Source organism: Heterodontus francisci, chromosome 22 (assembly GCF_036365525.1).
Source record: "Heterodontus francisci isolate sHetFra1 chromosome 22, sHetFra1.hap1, whole genome shotgun sequence".
In the NCBI taxonomy this organism is placed as follows: domain Eukaryota; kingdom Metazoa; phylum Chordata; class Chondrichthyes; order Heterodontiformes; family Heterodontidae; genus Heterodontus; species Heterodontus francisci.
The window spans coordinates 46,139,641-46,158,081 of NC_090392.1; the positions used below are offsets into that span (position 1 = coordinate 46,139,641).

The 18,441-nt window shown below is 43.3% G+C and overlaps 1 protein-coding gene across 6 annotated transcripts in view; it reads left to right on the plus strand.

The window, feature by feature from the left end:
• fli1 (Fli-1 proto-oncogene, ETS transcription factor) overlaps positions 1-18,441 on the plus strand; it is an 88,221-nt gene that overhangs the window by 38,533 nt on the left and 31,247 nt on the right. The gene's annotated exons all lie outside the window — the stretch shown is intronic.

An 18,441-nucleotide genomic window follows, 5' to 3' on the forward strand; every position in this document is an offset into this window, starting at 1 on the left:
GGCATAGAATACAATAGCAAGGGAGTACAGTGTGAAGTTTTGGTCTCCTTACTGAAGGAAGGATATACTTGCCTTAGAGGATGTGCAACAAAGGTTCACTAGCCTGATTTCTGGGATGAGGGGAATGTCCTATAAGGAGAGATTGAGTAAACGAGACTTATATTCCCAAGAGTTTAGAAGAACAAGAAGTGGTTTCATTGAAACATTTTTTTAAGATGCTGGACAGAGAAGATGTTGGGAAGATATTTCCCCTGGCTAGGAACTCTAGAACTAGGGGTCAATTTTCAGAATAAGGGATTGGCTATTTAGAACTGGCATGAGAAGAAATTTCTTCATTCAAAAGGTTGTGAATTTTTGAAATTCTCTATCCCTGACAGCTGTGGTTGCTCAGTGATTGAGTACATTCAGGACAGAGATCAATAGATTTAAAGGTACAAAGGGAATTAAGGGATGTTGGGAGAGTTTAGGAAGTTGGAGTTGAGGTAGAAGATGAGCCATAATCATATTAAATGGTGGAGCAGGCTCAAGAGCCAAATGGCATGGTCCTACTTCTATATCTTATGTTCTCATGTTCTATACCTTTTTAAGTCAATGGTTAGGTCCCACCTGGAGTATTGTTTCCATTTCTGGGCACTATGCCTTAGGAAGAATGCCAAGGCCTTAGAGAGGATGCAGAAGGGACTTACCAGAATGGTACCAGGGATGTAGTACTTGGATTACATGGATACGTGGCAATTACATGGATAAACTGGAGATGATGGGCCTGTTCTTCCTGGAGCAGAGAAGGTTAAAAACAGATTTATTACACATGTTCAAAATTATGAAGGGTTTCCATAGACTATAAGAGGAATAAGACAACATAGAGAAATTATTTCCAGTGGCAGAAGGGCCGGTAACCAGAGGGCAGAGATTTAAGGTAATTGGCAAACGAACCAGTGGTAACAGGACCAAAAATTATTTTACTCAGGGAGTTGTTGTGATCTGGATTGCACTTCCTGAAAGAGTGCTGGAAGCAGATTCAATAATAACTTTCAAAAGGGAATTGGAGAAACACCTGAAAGGGAATAATTTGGAAAGCATTAAGAAAAGCGTTGGAGAATGGGACTACTGGATAGCTCTCTCAAAGATCCAACACAGACATGATGGGCTGAATGGTCTCCGTCTGTATCATTCTAGGATTCTGTGAAAGTGCATAGTCAGGGGAGAACAGCATCGGGAGCTTTCCACTGTCCATGAAGCGTCTGACGCTTCCTATTTAATCCTAGATGTAAGGATTGACCATTTGAGCAAGGTATCGGAAAGGGGCAGGGGTGGGGAGTATTTCTAGCAAGTCACTTGCCAGCAAGAGTCAACATCTTCTGCAGAGGAGGAGAGAAACTAGGAATGGATCTGGGATTTGTGTAGGATATGCAAATAATATGTGAAAATGGATTTCCAGATCCGACAGTCGAGCTATCAGTTTCACCAACCGAGTAAGATGGTGTAACCTAACAATCCCCAAGCGTTACTGAATGATGGATCAGTGTTTCGACTGCGACAGAAATCGCTCCAGCCTCCTTTTAACGGGGTGATTGGCGCTGTTTGCAGGTGCGTGTATTGTGTAAGCAACAGAATACACACTCCACTCGCTTCTATTCAGCAGACCTTCGCCTCTACCTGAATTCTAAAATAAAAGGTGCATTACCCAGACAAAAGCTAATCAGTGCCCAACGTTTGATGCTTTAATAGGGTTTCTGCAAGCCCGCGCTGTGTTATTTGTCCAAGTGGAGACTGAACAAATACCCCATCAGGCAGAGAGATGGAGTTCGTGGACTCGAGGGGAGCGCTGGCTGTATGGCTGTACTCACTGCGAGACAGGTGGTATCCCGTACAAAGCAGAAGCAATCTGTTCCACTCATTATTGATAGAAAAAGAAACTCTCATTGTCTTCTTAATTAATAGGAGTGTGTGCTTATTGTTCCTGCTCTGGGACACAGCGAATCTCAGCCAAGCAAGTATTGTGTAACAATCAGTTCCAAACATGCACCAGCCCTGGGGTAAGCGCCGTGTGTCCCACTATTCAGTAATTTAACTGAGAATATTAACAGAAACACCTCCTCCATATCCCCTTTCATTCCAGTTATATTCAGGATATTTTAAATAGGTTTAATCAAGTGGTTAAGTTTGTTTGTTAGATCTATAGAGAATTGATTGAAAATGTCTCTCCTCACTGTTTCTTTCGGGCTGAACCAGGCTGCAACTTTCCATTCTGGGATTTGCTTTTAATATAAATTCCAAAATGAAGTGAAATCACAGCAAGGCCGAGCCTGTAGTGAAGTCCCTCTCACAGTGCGGGTGAATCCCTACATTTTTTCCCGGCTCGGCTCGGCCGAATTGAGCCACGCTGTCCGGGCATATGACAGCCCATTGTGACAGGGACCTATGTTGAATCCGAACTCAAATATTTACAGTGCCTCTCCAAATAAATCCACTAATCTGGTCTGATTCCGTGCTAAGATGTACTATGTCCGAGTAGAATGGGGTCAGGCAGCAGTAATGCAGACGCGGGGCAAACCATAGCTTTAAATAGCAGCAGAACTCTTGCGTCCTTTTGGACCCAATTGCAGTTCGACCCGGATTTCCCCAGAATTTTCCTTGCTAATCCCAGTAACCAGAGATCGGGGAGTGTATGCTTAACTGGAGTCACCCTCCCCCTCATACGGGCAGGTTCAGCTTCGAGCACCTTAGACCTTCCTTTCAGATACAAAATGGCAATCGGCCCGTGCGTTCCTGCGAGCAGCTGCTGTCGAACTCTGAACCGTGAAATTTATTCCCTTTAAACAATCAGGGCATCAGTTAAACGGTAAAATAAAAGCAAAATACTGCGGATGCTGGAAATCTGAAATAAAAACAAGAAATGCTGGAACCTCTCAGCAGGTCTGGCAGCATCTGTGAGAAGAGAAGCAGAGTTAACGTTTCGGGTCAGTGACCCTTCTTCGGAACGGTTAAACGGGATGTCCCTGAGTCTTGTGCATTCCAATTTGTTAAATTCCATCGTTTTTATTTCTGCCTCTCTAAAATATTTTAATTCGGATTGACACTGACACTTCCTTCTCCATGGAAAACTTCTGTTGCGGATGCTGACTTTACCCATAACCAGGTATTCCCATGCACCAGCCCCCACACACTGCAACGTACATATCTGTTTCATGTCGAATCATAGAATGGTTACAGCACAGAAGGAGGCAATTTCGACCCGTCAACTCAGCTCGTTCCAGTATATACTGTACCAAGCCGCTCATTCTTAGGAGGTCACACTGACCCGGAGGTGTTTACGGGTAAAATTTCAGTGAATATATCACAGTATTTTTACATAAAAAGTGATTGTACGAACAGAAAGACACAGCCGATGTGATAGAGCAATGCCGGTTGACACTTGGTTCTGGAGTGTTTCACTGCCAAGATGGTGGTGGGAGTGGAGTGTCTTTCCAGCATTTTGTCTTATTTTTACCCTGCGTTGTGAATGGCCACAAGGAATCAACAAGTTCAAAGCGAATTGTTAAGAAAGTGTGCAGTTTGCAGCACCTAACGTTCTCAATTTATAGGTTCATGGACGGGACTATTGTTTTGCCTAATTATTTTCATAGAATTATATAGCAAAATAAGATCAGTATGTAGCACCTTTTATAACCTCAGGACGACCCAAGTGACTTTACACTCAATTAAGTAGTTTTTAAGTGTTTTAATGTAGAAAACATGACAGCAGTTTGGTGCACAGCAAGATTCCACAATTAGTAACTTGATAATGACCAAATAATGTTTTTGTGATGTTGATTGAGAAATAAATATTGGCCATGGCACTGGGGATTACTTCCCTGCTCTGAGAAACAGTGTCATGAGATCTTTTATATGCACCTGAGGTCTCAGTTTAGCACTCCCTCAGTACTGCATGAAAGTGTTAACCTAGACTTTGTGCTGAATCTCTGGAATGGGGTGTGAACCCACAATCTTCTGACCATATACTGCTTGTTGCTGTAATGTTAGGCCTAGATAATGTAAAAAAACATACATTAGACTAGCGAGAGGGCTGCTATTGACCTACAGCTGAAACCTTACAATCACTCTTTGGGTGTCTCTCCCAAAAAGCTGTCCTCTTTGTCCAATTTTCCTGCCCTTTCCCTATGAACCATTATTTCTCAAAAAATGTTCCCTTTTTGTTTTAAAAGTTATTGTGAATTTTACTTCACCCAATGTTTCTGGTTGGAAATCCCATGTCCAAATAATCCTCAGTTTTTTAAAAAATCCTCCTAATCTCTCCCTTTATTCCTTTGATATCATAAATTTATCATAAATTCCAAATGATTTCCCCCAACTTATTTTATCAAAACCTTTCATAATTTTGAAAGCCTGCATCGAATACCCTCTCAATTTCATTTGTTTTCATGCCTCTCTAGTCTACCCTCATAACTAAAGTTTCTCATTCCTAGCATACTCTCAGTGAACTTCTCTGCACTCTCCCCATGCCTTTAACATGTCTCCTAATCTTAGGTGCACAAAACTGAGTGCAGGATTCTAACTGGTCTAATTAATCGTTTGTATGGGTTCAACATTACTTTGTTTGTTCTTCCCCCACCCTGCTCAACCGCATAAGAAAATTAGGATCTTGTGTTTTTTTTACAGCTTTATTAAGTGCAAAGGGGATGGTCAGGACATGGAAATCACCCTGCAGTATTTTGTGCAGCGGTGTAAACCTGGTCAATTCCCTATGACCTACACTACTAGTTAAAGCAACATCCCAATTTTAAAACTCTCATCCTTGTTTTCGAATCCCTCTATGGCTTCACCCCTCCCTAACTCTGTAATCTCCTGCAGTCCCACAACCCTCTGAGATATCTGCACTCATCTAATGCTGGCCTCTTGAGCATCCCCGATTTTAATTTCTTTGCCATTGGTAGCTGTGCCTTCAGCTGCCTAGGCCCTAGGCTTTTGAATTCCCTCTCTAGTTCTCTTTTGTCCTTCAAGATGCTCTGTAAAACCTATCTCTTTGACCAGGTTTATGGCCATCAGCCCTAATATCACCTTATCATTGTCAAACTTTGCTTTATAATGCTGTTGTAAAGCACCTTGGGACATTTTGTTATGTTAAAGGTGCTATATAAATATTAGTTGTTGTTGGTAAGATTTGTTTTTACCAGGTTTTCCCTGTGACCTGATTTGGTGATTCTGGCAGATTTACACTGGGAATGCCACTAACTGCACAGGAGCCATGCTCCATTGACACCAATATCACAGGTACTGAATCATCTAGATATGCAACACTGCAGCTACATTAGCAGTTTTGTATTGGTGCCAAGTGGTTCTAGATACAAATTGAGGCAAAAATGGCAGTGTAATTCTGGTATTCGATTTCATTCAAAATGCACTAGAGCCGATTATGTGTGAGATGGCTACCTAGGAGGAGAATCGCACACCACTTGGAATTGGCACTGTGTGGAGTATAACTCCAATTGGGCACATACCCAAATCTAAACAGTGTTTTGGTGGTCTGCTGGTTTGCCAGGGCACTGACTGGAGAGTCTTTGTCATGTGGCGAGCTATTGGGCACTCCCTCCTGCATTCTCACAATATTTAAAAGAATGAGCCATATCTGTGTGCTAACACATTTACAGTATTGTAACCTGCTAGGCAGAGTGCAGCATAACAGGGGTGTTTCAAACTACATTTGGCACCAGGCCTTTTGGGTCATATTAATAGAGGTATAACTGCAACTAAAGATGCAGTATAAACAAAAATATAATCAAATGATTGAAAATAATGTCTGGATTTTCACTCCCCAAAAATAGCAGCTGAGGGGGAAGGGTCTGCCTGCTGCTCAGTGACATAACTGAATCCCATTGAATTTGAGTCTGGGTTTCTGATGTATTCTTTCCTTTCATTTAAATTTATTCTCAGGATGTGGACATTTCAGGCAAGGCTGGTATCTATTGCTCATCTCTAGTTGTCCTAGGAAAATGGTGGTGGGCCTTATATTCACAGGGCAGTTAAGAATCAACCAGATTGGCATTGGACTGGAGTCACATATAGGTCTGAGAGGGAAAGGACGGCAGGTTTCCTTTCCTGAAGGGCATCAGTGAGCTAGTAAGGTTTTACTACAACAGCTTCAAACGTCAGTTTTACTGATACCTGATTTTTATATCCAGGTTTTTAAAAAAGAAAATTCAAGTTTTTAAACTGCCATGATTTGAATTTATGTTCCCTGGATTATTAGTCCAGGCCTCTGGATTACCAGTCCAGTAACAGAAACATTACCCAGAAACGTCCACAGCGATAGCTAACTGGGATCCACAGTGTCCCAGGACTTAGAGGAAGTGAATTTCATTTTATCATAATCCACCCCTTCCACCTTCAAAATAACTCCGAAACCCAAACTGTCTTTTGTTCATACCTTGAGGTTTCATTGTGTATTACAAGGACGGGGTGAGGCTGTGAGTCGGGATGGAGGTGTCTGCTGGCTAGAGACTGAGACAAAGCACAGTGGCAGCAACTCAGAACGGCTCTGCTCTACTTTGTGGTTTGTCTGGTTTAAACACTCGACTGCAAACCTTCACCGTGTAAAAATAGTGTGTGTGAGAGACAGAAACAAAGAGACGGCTGTGTGCGAGCCTACAGCTCAGGAAACGCAAATCTTCGGGGACCCTGTACAATCACTGGAGACCGTGAATCAGGCTAGTTTGGGGCATTGGATCTAATGACTTTCCCGGGGCACTTTCCTAAGTGATTACAGTGCAAATAACAGATTATTCTGTTAAATATTATAAGATGACTCCGGTCATTTTGAGCTTGATTTTGGTGCCTAATAAAACGAGCTGAAAGATATTAAAGAGAATGATTTATTGCTTTCCCCCTTTTCAAGATTTACTCGATTATATATACATTTACTTGAATGAAATACTTTAAATATCCATTTTCAATAGTTGAATCTCACCGAACATTTTATAGTTTGTTGAAAATTGTCCGCTTATATTAAAATGTATTTATTATATATATATCTATACACTTGTATGGGAGAGCGTGAAGAAGTTAATTAACCTGTAAACACTTTAATTGCCCAATTTTCTTTTTTTGTTATGACGAATAGTTCTGAGTCTTTCCGGATAAAAGTAAAACAAAACACATTTCAACTTTGGGGAAAAAAATCGGAAAGTTTTTCTTAACGAATCACGAACTGGTTGATTTTTTGGATGTGCGCCCATTAATTATGTATTTGTAACTGTGCACTCTCAGCGTGTATACAGTGAGATGATTAAATCCTGGCCATTTCCTAAGTCCTGTTTGTGTATCGCTTCTTGTAGTCTGGCTACTAACTAATTATTTAAGCCCGTGACCTCGCCTCCTCTTCTTGGCCAGCTTACAAAACACTCACACAAACCACAGCCAGCAAGTTTGAACAACGCCCCCTTCCAGTTCCATTTAAGTTTTCCACATTTAAATGATTTTTTTGAAAGGTCACAGTTTGCTTTGGAGAGCTGCGGCACATTCCATACTTTCATTTATACAGCTGACCTTAAACTTTCTTTTTGGGAGGGAAAAAAAATTAAACATTCACAAATAATCATGTGTAGATATTTAAAATACAGGCCTAACAACAGGCTCACTGTACGCAGTTGATTCAAATAGTGGCGGTGCAGTAATTTACTGTTAAATTAGGGGCTGCTGGGCTGGTGCCAGATTTCTAAGTCATCGCATCCTACAGCACAGAAGGAGGTCATTCGGTCTATTGTGCCCAGGGATAGGCACCGACATGCTGCACCATGGACATTTGACAAAATTATTGACTCAGCCACGGACATGGAGGCAATTAATCTGTTTATATAGTGTATAGCCAATCTAAAATACAGTCTGATTTAAAACATAGCTCTCCCTATAAAGTAGCTAAGCATGCAAACATCAATAGAGAGCAGCATGACTGTATTGGCTAGCTAGCAAGCAAAATATGCAATGCCAATGCAAATTACTTTTGTTGTCAGAATAAAGCTAGCTACACCATGTCACGGGGTGCTAGATGGATCTTATCGAATGACTTCTGTAGATTCATTGTGTCAGGATTGCAAATTCATCCAATAAACCATGAAACTCAAGGAAAAGATTGTTATTGTGGTTATTGAGGTGAGGCAGTAGAAAAATCAGCAATAGGAAGATGGACCATTTCTTACATTGTTATTGTCACAAAACAATTTAATCCATGATGGTCAATGTTTCTGCAACTTCTCCACCTGTTAGTGATATCCTGAAGTGCCGTAACCTGCAGGGCTACAGAGCAAATGCTAGAAAGCCGGGTTAGGCTGATGACTTTTATTTTGGCTGGGGCAGACACGATGGACCAAGTGGCCTCCTTCTGTGCCATAAACTTTCTATAATTCTATGCGTTTGAAGACAGGGCAGCCAACAAAAGGCCAGTGATCTAAAAAAAAGGTGAATTTTATAGGATGGAGCAGATAATACTTCAGAAGCGTCATGTAAAACAGAAAAGCAGAGTGGGGCAGGAAGGGACAGAGAGATTATCAGTAGATAGCCAAGACTAGTTTATTCATCTTGCCAGGCTGTTAAACGAGGTCCTGGATTCTAAAATACAAAAACAACAACATCTCTCATGGATAAAATGTCATTTACTCACCAAAGCTAGTGATAAAATTGGATAAACACAATTACAGGTCAGTTCCTCCAATAAATTGATTCCCTTTAATTATCGTATGGCTATATCTCAGTCTATCACTGTCGATTCCGATTCAGATCTGACAAGATAATTATTAACAAAAAGCTTTTCTGCAATATGTTGAGCAGTTGTTATACTTGCATGAGGCAGTCAGTTACAAAATGTTTAGTCACTATCTGTAAGATTGTACTCCAGACTAACCAATTTATGTCCAAGCCAAATGTCTTAGCTGTCAGCAAAGGTGCACTTTTAACATAATGTTATATGATACAGACAACTTTCAAATGGCATTGGCCACTCAGGTTATCTGCCCTCAAACTGGATTGTAAATGATGCAGATTGCAGTTACTGATCTTTGACATACTTGTAAAACTTGTCCTTTAATCCAATTTGCAGCAAAAATCAGTAAATGACTGTTTCTAACATAGTCATTGAAACATAATACATTTTTATTTTGGATTTTGTTAGGAATTGTAGACAGTTCATCATAGATTAAGGTTTATTAAAACTCTCCATTACATTGTATTTACTAACTATTGTGTGCATATATATATATAACATTGGCAAGCAAAATCAAGGTGAACCCAAAGATGTTTTATCAATACATTAAGAGTAAGAGAATAACTAAGGAGAGAGTAGGGCCCATAAAAGACCAAAAAGGTAACCTATGTGTCGCAGTGGAAGATATTAGTATGGTTCTTAATGAATTCTTTGCGTCTGTCTTTACAAAAGAGGGGGACAATGCAGATATTGTAGTTAAGGAGGAAGAATGTGAAGTATTGGATGTGATAAACATAGGGAGAGAGGAAGTATTAATGGGATTAGCATCCTTGAAAGTTGATAAATCACCAGGGCCAGATGAAATTTATCCTAGGCTGTTAAAAGAAGCAAGAGAGGAAATAGCAGAGGGTTTGATCATCATTTTCCAGTCCTCACTGGATACAGGTGTGGTGCCAGAGGATTGCAGAACTGTTAGCGTTGTATCTCTGATTAAAAAGGGAGCGAAGGATAGACCGAATAATTACAGGCCAGTCAGTCTAACCTCAGAAGTGGGCCGATAATTGGAATCTATTCTGAGAGACAGGATAAACTGTCACTTAGAAAGGCACAGGTTAATCAAGAATAGTCAGCATGGATTTGTTAAGCGAAGATCTTGTTTGATCAACTTGATCAATCATCTTTTGAAGAAGTAACAAGGAAGATAGATGAGGGTAGTGCAATTGATGTCGTCTACATGGATTTTAGAAAGATTTTGACAAGGCCCCACATAGCAAACTGGTTAAAAAAATTAAATCCCATGGGATCCAGGGAAATGCAGCAAGGTGGAAACAAAATTGGCTCAGTAGCAGGAAACAAAGGGTAATTGTTGACGGCTGTTTTAGCAACTGGAGGGCAGTTTCCAGTGGTGTTCCACAAGGTTCAGTATTGGGTCTACTGCTTTTTGTGGTGTATATTAACAATTTGGACGTATATGTAGAGGGCATGATCAAGAAGTTTGCGGACGACACAAAGATTGGCCGTGTGGTAGATAGCGAGGAGGATAGCTGTAGGCTGCAGGAAGATATTGATGGTCTGGTCAGATGGACAGAAAAGTGACAAATGGAATTCAACTTGGAGAAGTGTGAGGTGATGCATTTGGGGAGGTCAAACAGACAAAGGAATGCACAATTAAAGGAAAATACTGTGAAGTGTGGAGGAAGTAAGGGACCTTGGAGTGAATGTCCACAGATCCCTGAAGGTAGCAGGACAGGTCGAAAAGGTGGTTAAGAAGGCAAATAGAATCTGTTCCATTTATTAGCCGAGGTATAGAATATAAGAGCAGGGAGGTTATGCTGGAACTGTATAACTCATTGGTTAGGCCACAACTTGAGTACTGTGTGCAGTTCTGGTTACCGCATTACAGAAAGGATGTAATTGAATTAGAGAGGGTCCAGAGGAGATTTACGAGGATGTTGCCAGGACTGGAAAAATGAAGCTATGAGGAACGATTGGATAGGTTGGGGTTGTTCTCCTTGGAACAGAGAAGGCTGAGGGGCAATCTAATTGAAATGTACAAAATTGTGAGGGGCCTAGATAGAGTGGAGGTGAAGAGTCTATTCACCTTAGCAGCGAGGTCAGTGACGAGGGGGCATAGATTTAAAGTGATTGGTAGAAAGATTAGAGGGGAGATGAGGAAAAACTTTTTTCACTCAGAGTGTGGTGATGGTCTGGAACGCACTGCCTGAAGGTATACTTGAGGCAGAGACCCTCAACTCATTCAAAAGCGGTCTGGATATACACCTCAAGTACCGTAAGCTGCAGGTCTGCGGACCAAATGCTGGAAGGTGGGAATAGAATAGGTGGATCGTTTTTTGGCCGGCACAGACATGATGGGTCAAGTGGCCTCTTTCTGTGCCTCAAACTTTCTATGATTCTATGGGTCAGCAGCATCCTGTTTTGGCTAATATCACTCAGCTGCATTATACCATACTTCTGTATTTATGAGGAACTTAGGGTGTTGAGCTCTGGAGATTCCTTGGAATTTCAACCTGTTTTCCCTTCAGTACATGTTCTGGAACAATGTAATTCCAAATGGTTCAGCGGAATTACGACATTTGTATGGAAGTAAAAGTCCCGCAACTTTCAACATCTCACTGAAGTCTTGTTCCAAGTGAAAGTAATGTGTGCCAGAGTGTAGAAATGAATCCTTTTGTGACTTTTGTCATTTTAAAATGAGTTTACATAACACAAGCCTTTAAACCTGTGTTTTAAAATAACCTATTTGCTAGGCATGTCCAACCTTTTGTGTTGGGGGGGGGGGTGGAATTACAATTTTTGTCTTACATGGGGGGGGGGGGGGGGGCGGTGACATAATTTCAGAAAGATAAAGTCATTAAACATTTATCGTACCATCAATCAAAACAACAACAAATGTGCATTTTCGAGAAGAAGTTTTAAATGAGATTAGTTTATTGACTTACTTTCTCATCACTATGTTGGACACTGATTTATTGAGATTCTTGGCATTTTATTTTTGCTTGAACAAGTAGTCAATGTCTGCCTACACACTTGATCTTGATCTCCTCTATCTATTTGTGTCTGTCTCTCTCCCGCTCCCTCTTTGTGCCACCTCTTTCGGTGTCATCCCTCTCTGTGTCACCCCCCTCTGTTTACCCCTTCTCTGTGTCATCCCCCTCTGTATCACCCCTGTGTGCACCTCCCTTCTGTGTCACCCCCCCTCTGTGTCACCCCCCCCTCTGTGTCACCCCTCCTCTGTGTGTCACCCTCACGTGCCCCCTGTGTGCCCCTTCTCTGAGTGACCCCTCTCTGTGTGCCCCCATGTGCCTCCCCCGTCTGTCATGTTCACCCCTCAGTGTCATCCCCCACCCCTCTGTGTCGTCCACCACTTTCTGTCTTGTTAGCCGCCCTCTCTGTGGTGTTCCCCCCTCTGTGTTGTTCCCCCCGTGTCGTTCCCCCCTCTCAGTGTCTTCCCCCCCTCTCTGTGTCGTCACCCCTCTCTCTGTCCCCCTCTCTGTCTCTGTCCCCCCCCCCCTCAGTCCCCCTCTCTCTCTGACCCCGCTCTCTCTCTGGCCCCTCCTGTCTGTCACCCTGTCTCTCTTTTCACTATCTCTCTCTTTCTATACCCCCGCTCACTCTGTTCCTCCCCTTCTCTGTCCCCTTGCTCTCTGTCCCCCATTTTTCTATGTTCCCCTCTCTCACTCTCTCTCTCCCCCCTCTCTGTGTCTCTCTCTCTCTCTCTCCCCCCTTTCTGTATCTCTCCTCTCTTTCTCTGCCCTCTATCTCTGTCCCACCTCTCTCTCTCTGCCCCCTCTCTCTCTCTCTGCCTATCTCTCTCCCTCTCCCTTGCTCTTCCCCTGACTCTCTCTCTGCCCTCTCTCTCTGTTTTCGCTATCTATCTATCTATCTATCTATCTATCTATCTATCTATCTATCTATCTATCTATCTATCTATCTGTCTTCCCCTCTCTCTCTGCCCCCTTGCTCTCTCTCTGCCCCGTCTATACCACTTTCTTGCCTCTCTCTCTCTGTCTCCCCTCTTTCTCTATGCCTCGCTCTCTCTCGATGTTTCCCTCTCTCTCTATGTCTTCATCACATGCCCCCACTCTTTCTCTCTCCCCAATCTTTCTCTCCCCCACTCCCTCTCTTTCTCACCCTCTCTCCCTCTGTTGCCCATCTCTCTCTCTCTCTCTCCTCCCTCTTTCTGTCTCTCTCCCCTCTTTCTCTGCCTCCCTCTCTCTCCCTGCCCCTTCTTCCCCTGACTGCCTCTCTCTGCCCCCTCTATCTTTCTCTCTCTGCCCCCTCTCTCTCTCTCTGCCCCTCTCTCTCTTTCGTTGCCCCTCTCTCCCTCTGCCCCTTCTCTCTTCCTGCTCCTCTCTCTCTGCCCTCTCTCTGCCTCCACCCTCTCTCGCTGCCCTCCTTCTCTCTCTCCCCCCCCACTTTCTCTCTGCCCCTCTCTCTCTGCCTCCATCCTCTCTCTCTGCCCTCCTTCTCTCTCTTCTCCCCCTCCCCCCCCCCCCACCTTTCTCTCTGCCCCTCTCTCTCTGCCTCCACCCTCTCTCTCTGGCATAGAGTCATAGAGTTATACAGCGCAGAAACAGGCCCTTTGGCCCATCATGTCTATGCCGTCCATCAAGCACCTAACCATTCTAATCCCATTTTCCATCACTTGACCCGTAGCCTTGTATGCTATGGCGTTTCAAGTGCTCATCTAAATACTTCATACATGTTGTGAGGGTTCCTGCCTCTACTACCTCTTCAAGCAGTGCGTTCCAGATTCCAACCACCCTCTGAGTGAAAAAATGTTTCCCCAAATTCCCTCTGAACCTCCTGCCCCTTACCTTAAATCTATGTCCCCTGGTTATTGACCCCTCCGCTAAGGGAAAAAGTTTCTTCCTATTTAACCTATCAATGCCCCTCATAATTTTGTATACCTCAATCATGTCCCCCCTCAGCCTTCTCTGCTCTAAGGAAAACAACCCTAGCCTTTTCAGTCGCTCTTCATAGCTGAAGCGCACCAGCCCAGGCAACATCCTGGTGAATCTCCTCTGCACCCTCTCCAGTGCAATCACATCCTTCCTATACTGTGGTGCCCCAAACTGTACACAGTACTCCAGCTGTGGCCTAACTAGCTTTTTATAGCTTCATCATAACCTCCCTGCTCTTATATTCTATGCCTCAGCTAATGAAGGCAAGTATACCATATGCCTTCCTAACCACCTTATCTACCTGTGTTGCTGCCTTCAGTGATCTATGGACAAGTACGCCAAGGTCCCTCTGTACTTCCTAGAGTCCTACCATCCATTGTATATTCCCTTGCCTTGTTCATCCTCCCAAAATCCATCACCTCACACTTCTCAGGATTAAATTCCATTTGCCACAGCTCCACCCATCTTACCATCCTGTAATCTAAGGCTTTCCTCCTCACTATTTATGACTCCACCAATTTTTGTGTCATCTGCGAACTTACTGATCATACCTCTTATATTCACGTCTAAATCATTAATATACACTACAAACAGCAAGGGCCCCAGCACCGATCCCTGTGGTACACCGTTGGTGCTCTCTCTTTCTGCCTCTCTACCCACTTTCTCTTTGCCCTTCTCTCTTTGCCCCTCTCTCTAGCTCCGTCTGCCCCCTTCCCTCTCTCTGCTCCCTCTTTCTCTCTCTGGCCTCCTCTCTGTCCCCTCCCTCTCTCTGCCCCCCCCCCCCCCACTCTCTCTCTGGAATAGGCAGATGTTTGGTCTCTTAGGGAATCAAGGGGTATGGCGAGCAGGCAGGAAAGTGGAGTTGAATCCTAAAATCAGCCATGATCATTTTGAATGGCGGAGCAGGCTTGATGGGCCATATGGTCTACTCCTGCTCCTATTTCTTAAATTCTTGTGTTCCCCTTCCCTCTGCCCTCTCTCTCCTCCTCTCTCTCTCTGCCCCTCCTCTCTCTGTCTGCCCCCTCTCTCCCTTTCTCTCTACCCCTCTCTCTCTCTCTGCACCACCTCTCTCTCTCTCTGCACCCACCTCTCTCTCTGCACCCCATCTCTCTCTCTGCACCCCTCTCTCTCACTCTGCCCCCGATTCTCTGTCTTCTCCCTCTCTCACTCTGCCCCTTCCTCTCTATCTTTCCCCCGCCGCCTGTCTCTCTCTGTGCCACCCTCCCCCGACCGTTGCTGAGAATGCGAACAGCAGTTTTCGAACTTCCAACATGATTATATTGAATGGCAGAGCAGGCTTGATGGGTTGAGTGGTCTATACTCCTGTTCCTATGTTCCTATGAGTTTGGGGTTTTCTGGCAGACTTTAAAAAAAAATTGGAACCCGTTGGAAAATCCCAAATTTGTCCGAAGTTTGGAAACTGCTGTTCTCACGCTCAGCACCTGTTAGCTGTAAATATGAAAAGGAGTGTTAATGAGCATTAGATAAAGATGTGAGCTTAGAAATTCCAATTAAGTTGTGAAACTGATAGTTGCGATTTTATTTTAAAGCCGTTCTGGTCAGAAAGAAGAAACCAATGGGAAATTTCTTAGCCCTGAAATTACTGGTCACGGACCTCAAAAGTTTTGACCACAGACACTGGTTTACATGTCCAGACACAATGCCAACCTGTGTGGCTCTTTAAAACAGTTATCCAATTAGTCCCACTCCCCTGCTGTTTCCCTTTAGTCTTGAAAATGTTTCCTTTTCAAGTATATATCCAATTCCTTTTTGAAAGTAACCAATGAATTTGTTTCCACTTGCCTTTCAGGCAGTGCATTCCAGATCATAACAACTACCTGCAAACAAAAATTCTCATCTCCCTCTTGCCTTGCTCAGCTCTACCTCATCACCATCTCTCCTGACCCCTCCAATGTCTCTAAATTGTCAGACTACTGTACATCATTCAGTACTGGATGCGCAGAAATTTCCTCCAATTAAACATTGGGAAGACAGAGGAACATAGGAACAGAAGTAGGCCATCCAGCCCATCAAGCCTGCTCTGCCATTCAATACGATCATGGCTGATCATCCACTTCAATGCCTTTTTCCCACACTATCACCATATTCCTTTATGTCATCGGTATTTAGAAATCCATCAAACTCTGCTTTAAACATACTTAGTGACTGAGCTTCCACAGCCCTCTGGGATAGAGAATTCCAAAGATTCACAACCCTCCGAGTAAAGAAATTTCTCCTCATCTCTGTCCTAAGTGGCTTCCCCCTTATTTTAAAATTGTGTCCCCTGGTTCTCGACTCCCCAACCATGGGAAACATCTTATCTGCAACTACCCTGTCTATCCCTTTAAGTATTTTATAGGTTTCAATGAGATCACCTCTCATTCTTCAAAACTCTAGACAATAAAGGCCCAGTTTCCCCAATCTCTCTTCATAGGACACAAAGATTGATCGTGTGGTAGATAGTGAAGAGGATAGCTGTAGGCTGCAGGAAGATATTGATGGTCTGGTCAGATGGGCAGAAAAGTGGCAAATGGAATTCAATCTGGAGAAGTGTGAGGTGATGCATTTGGGAAGGTCAACCAAGGCAAAGGAATAAATGATAAATGGGAAAATACTGTGAAGTGTAGAGGAAATGAGGGACCTTGGAGTGAATGTCTACAGATCCCTGAAGGTAGCAGGACAGGTCGAAAAGGTGGTTAAGAAGGCATTGGAATCCGTTCCTTTAATAGCCGAGGTATAGAATATAAGAACAGGGAGGTTATGCTGGAACTGTATAACTCATTGGTTAGGCCACAACTTGAGTATTGAGTGCAGTTCTGGTCACCTCATAACAGAAAGGATGTAATTGCACTAGAGAGGATACAGAGGAGAATTACGTGGATGTTGCCAGGACAGGGAAAATGAGGATGTTGCCAGGACTGGAAAAATGCAGCTATGAGGAAAGATTGGATAGGCTGGGGTTGTTCGCCTTGGAACAGAGAAGGCTGAAGGGAGATTTGATTGAGATGTATAAAATTGTGAGGGGCCTGGATAGAGTGGAGGTGAAGGGTCTATTCACCTTAGCAAAGAGACCAGTTAGCAATCAGGGCAGCACAGTGGCGCAGTGGTTAGCACCACAGCCTCACCACTCCAGTGACCCGGGTTCAGTTTTGGGTACTGTCTGTGTGGAGTTTGCAAGTTCTCCCTGGGACTGTGTGGGTTTCCGCCGGGTGCTCTGGTTTCCCTCCACAGCCAAAGACTTGCAGGTTGATAGGTAAATTGGCCATTGTAAATTGCCCCTCGTGTAGGTAGGTGGTAAGAGAATGGTGGGAATATGGGATTAATATAGGGTTAGTATAAATAGGTGGTTGTTGGTCGGCGCAGACTCAGTGGGCCAAAGGGCCTGTTTCAGTTCTGTATCTCACTATGATGGGGCATAGTTTTAAAGTGATTGGTGGGGAGATGAGGAATAACTTTTTCACCCAGAGGATGGTGGGGGTCTAGAACTCACTGCCTGAAAGGGTAGTTGAGGCAGAGACCTTCAACTCATTCGAAAGGAATCTGGAAATGCACCTCAAGTGCTGTAATCTGCAGGGCTACGGATCAAATGCTGGAAGATGGGATTAGAATGGGTGGATCATTTTTCAGCTGGCACAGACATGATGGGCTAAGTGGCCACACATAGTTGTAAACAGAGGACCTTACACCTTACTGCAGGTGCCTTGTATCAGATGGATCAAAAAATTGTTATACCTGGTACACTCAGTATCTGAATGTTACTATAAAGCACTGCCCACCAATTTAACCCACCAACAGACGCACCCCTTAAACTGACCAATAAAAACAGTTCGGAGAGACAAAAACTGCATATTATTATTATAGATTAATGTGTAATTTCAGCAAATTCTTAAAAATAACGGTGAAGCTAAGCGAGATGCCACTTGATCAAAAAAAAACAACCTCGTGGCATAAATCAACCTCAAGGTCTGGAGATTCATAACCCAAGGCATATTTCTAATCTTGTGAACTTGCTGGATGATTTGCACATTAATAACAGTGTGCATTGTTTACATGCCATTATTTTTCCAGCAAGATCCAGTAAATTTAATTGGCAGCAGCATGAAAAATGGCATTAATTCTAGAAAGAGGCAATTGCTGTTGATAAAGGAATGGAGGTATGAAGCTGTGATGAGTAACTTCTCATTGTTTTCAGGAAAGTTAATCATGCAGAGTTGAAAAGCTCCCAACAAAGTATGGCATGGCATAATTAATGGAGAGAGTCACATACTTTGTAATTCCCTCATTCTTTCGTTGCACTGTTCAAGAGTCCTTACATTGAAGATGCATCACTACAGGACAATCTGGGAAATGAGTTTAGTTGTGCACTAAAATACCACTGTGTCACACCATACTGACTGCTGCTCACACTCAAGCCAGCCATTGTTACGCCAGGCTTACTGGTGGTTACGCTCAGACCAGCCATTTTCGCACCAGACTAACTGCTCACGCTTAAATCAGCCTATATACTTATAGACTAAAAGATTCTACTGACGTCAATAACAAGTTCTCCCTGTGTCTGCGTGGGTTTTCTCCGGGTGCTGCGGTTTCCTCCCACATGCCAAAAGACTTGCAGGTTGATAGGTAAATTGGCCATTATAAATTGCCCCTAGTGTAGGTAGAAGAATGGTGGGGATGTAGTAGAGAAAATGGGGTTAATGTAGGATTAGTATAAATGGGTGGTTGTTGGTCGGCACAGACTCGGTGGGCCGAAGGGCCTGTTTCAGTGCTGTATCTCTAAATAAAAAAATAAATAAATAAAATAGGAGTTTATGTAACATTAGCCTG